This window comes from Oreochromis niloticus, linkage group LG4 (genome assembly GCF_001858045.2).
Source record: "Oreochromis niloticus isolate F11D_XX linkage group LG4, O_niloticus_UMD_NMBU, whole genome shotgun sequence".
In the NCBI taxonomy this organism is placed as follows: Eukaryota; Metazoa; Chordata; class Actinopteri; order Cichliformes; family Cichlidae; genus Oreochromis; species Oreochromis niloticus.
Window position 1 is genome coordinate 30,146,986 of NC_031969.2, and position 3,880 is coordinate 30,150,865.

Sequence of the window (3,880 nt, forward strand, 5' to 3'; positions counted from 1 at the left end):
AAATAAAAGTGTCTGGACTTCTTTACGTTTCCTTGAAGACGTTTCACCTCTCATCTGAGAAGCTTCTTCAGTTCTACGAGCAACTGGTGGAAAGTCCCAGATTTTAAGCCCTGTGGGAGTTTTCCCCGGAGGGTCATGGACCCCCTGTTGATCCACTACCCAATCACACGAGCCAAGGCGTGAAAATGGGTGTGGGTCACAATCAGCCAAGGTTTCAGGTGAACCCATTGTGAAAGGCCAAACCTATCATGTGATTTACTGAGATCAAATGATCCAAGATGCGAGTGGGCATTAAGGCACCTGGGAATGAATCTCATCTAAATTCCAGTCTGGGAAGGGATCTCAAAACTGGATTATAGATGCAATCTATAACAGAGCAAATCAGCAGTATTCTAGACTAAAATGTGAGGCCATCTGTCCAACAGCTAAAGCTTAGCATGGATCATCAACAGGACAACGATCGCAAGCACGACAACATATTTGCAACAGAAGTACTGAAAAGGAAAAGAATCTGTTCTTCATTGACTCAGTCAAGACATCAACTAGATTTAAATGCTGTGATACGACCTTCAGAGAGGTGTGCATGCGTGAATACACACAAACCTCAATGAGGAGAAGCAACATTAAAAAGAAAAACAGGTCAAAATCGCTCCCCAACGATGTGAGACACTGATAAAGTCATGCAGAAAACAATTACTTGGAGTTTATCGAGCTGATAAGGGCGGTTGTACAAACTGCTGAATCATGGGGTGCACTTAGTGTTTCACAGGACCGCAAAGTCCAGTAAATATTTTCTTCTTTTTTCCACTGACTGTACTTTGTAGTCATTATACAGATTATTTTCTCGCACATGTTCAACATGGAGCTTCTTAGTGGATCAGAAATGCTGAACTAAGAGCAGCAGAAACATGCCTGTCTGATCTCGTCTGACCAGGGCTCATCTGATATCTGACATGTGGCCCTGAGGCCTGAGAGAAACTCGATGAATTTTTTCACAAGAAGATGTCCAACCTATATACACACTCCCTCTCTCCCCCCTCTTTGACGTTACATGAGCAACTGAGTTGCTCAACCGGGCTCTCAACCCAAAAACAAAGCTCAGCGTGCTCGTCACGTGCTGACACAGCCAAAAATGCAGAAAATGGAAATGGCTAATAGCAAAATATTGATGTTTAATGTCTTTGCAGAAGCTGCTTTAGACAATACTGAAGTTTTTTTTTTTCATGAGACAGATGACAAACAGGAGAACCATGGTTTCCCAGGAAGTCTTAGATGAACACGTGAAGAGGAGATTTCCATTTGAAACTGCAAAAATTCAAACAAGTCAGGGGCCCATTTTTAAAAAAAATAAATTTTAATATAACAACGGATCATAACACAGTTTTGCCCAGCTGTTTCAGTGCAGACAGTTGAATGGGAAAACCAGAGTAACGTTAGTGAGAACTTCAACATTATGCACTCCATACTGTACATAAATGCCACTTGTTTTGGGCAATATCCAACTGCTGACCTTTGTATATTTTATTTTTATTTAATTTTGTATATATGTACACACACACACACACACACACACACACACACACACACACACACACGTGTATATATACATATTTAGTATACATATTCAGTAATGCACATACACTCTTATATTTGTACATATATGTATTCTTATAATTCTCAGATTCCCATTCTTATATTTTGCTTGTTCTTATGTTATTGTATTTTGCACACCTCTGTTGCTTGTGAAGCTTGCACACAAGAATTTCAGAATTTCACTCGCATGTGCTGCACCAGTGTACCTGCACATGTGATATGACAATAGAAGTGATTTGATTTGAATTCTTATGCAAAGCATAAAAGGACGATTTTCTTTGTCTCTCTCTTTGTTTTTCCTTTTTTCTTCTTTTTTTTCCTTATTAGATAAAAAGGAAGGTTATCTGATGCCAGCCTCATGAAAGGATGTACGCATGACAACACAAAGAATAAGAAAAAAGCTTATTAAGTTTAGTAATGCTGTACTAAAATTACAATAAAAATTTAAAATTGAATTAATTTTTTTTCAAAATTTCAAAATTAAAGTTTGAGTGAGCTGAGTGAGTGTTTGACGTGCTCCATACAAAGCCATGGGTTCATCATAGGCCTACTAGTATGAAAAACAATTTTCTCCTCTTTACATAAAGCAACACTTTGGTGGACTTGCTCTCTGTCTAAAATCCTGACTTGAAAAGTCTACTTCAGGTTCATATCGGGGTTATATCCCAGCTGTAAGAGTGTGAGATGCAGTGCACACCCTGAGCGGGTCACTAGTTTATTGCTGTGGACTCTCCCTCGAGCATCTGCGGAAAAAAAAATCTCAGTGGGTGATTTAAAGTGATTTAAAAAGATTTTAACAACAATCTGAAACACATAACAAAGAAGGAAGAAGGAAAGCTGGATCAGGTGGCTCTGTCCTGTCCCAGAAGTTATGCTGCCTCAGGCTGCTGATGTCCTTCCCATGATGCACTAAGCATTTCATCTACACCTCCCATATGTTTTACTACTACATGTTATTAACTTTCTTCTCTCTCCCACAGTGTGGGGACATTCCTCTTATTTTTCCTCTCACCCACCCCCCTGGACCCTGATTATGATGGAGGTTTATTCCTGTTAGAGGGGAGTTCTTCTTTTCCACTGTTACCAAGCCCTGCTCAGTGGGGATCATCAGATTGTTACGGTTTTCTCTCTGTTTGTAGGTATTTATTTCACAATATAAATTCCCTTGAGGCAGCTATTGTTGTGAGTTGGTGCTATATAAACAAAACCAAATTGAAACTGAATTTCTTGTAGCACACGTGAGTACAGTGCTTTGGCACCAACAGCTGCAAGGTTTACACACGCATTCTGGGATGAATTTTGATGCTTCTTGGAGACGTTGTTTTGTACTGAAAAATTGTTCTTTTTCTGACTTTTCTTTAGTTTTAGTTGAAAATTGTAATTATTTCTTTCCCAGTAACAGAACGACTTATTTAAAATAATTGGATTATTTAAAAAATGTATCTTACAGACCCAGAAACACCCATGGCCTTCTGTCTAAATGTCTTAAAGAACTATTTTAGGAGATGTGAAAAATTGGCAAAAAAATCTAGAAACCTTGAATCTATTTTTTTAAGTATTTGAAAAAGTGATAAAAACTTCTGTTCATCAGTAAAAACAGATAAGGGTTCTTTAAAGCTCAAATATTTGCTTGTCCAAATAATGTTGACATTATTTTTTTTTCTTTAATTTCTATGGGATTTATGTGGCCACATGCTTTGTAATATAACACCAATAAGGAAAACCTGACTTTAGATGAAAAAGGCGAATCTGCAGATCCTCTGACTTTAAGAGGGATGTATATTATCAATTTCAGCACATTCTTTAGCTGCTGTTAACTCTCATTACCTTCATAGTGTTTTCATCTGTAATTAGAAAGAAATAAGAAAATAAAATCTGCTCAGTGCTAAATAAAAGATTCAAATAACAGAGTTAGGAAGTCTGTGGTAAACAGTGGAGCAAATGTTTGTCCCGCAAGCAGGGGCGGATCTAGAAGGGTGGCATGGGGTGGCAAGTGCCACCCTAAAATGATCCCTTGCCACCCCAGTTTTGCATATGACAGTGTTGTTTATTAAAATAAGATAGCATTAACATTTTGAGCATAGTTACAGTCAACAGTGAATATAAATGCTAAAACTGAATATATTGCATAGTGTTCCCCCCTCCACCATTAACAAATGGTTCAGCCCATAGCAGGACCGGCTTTTTTCTTGTTTTCAGTAGCAAGCGATGCTTATGATTGTGTCAGAGCACATTTTGAACAACACCATGGGAATTTCGGATTTTACACAGGTGGCTGGATGTTACA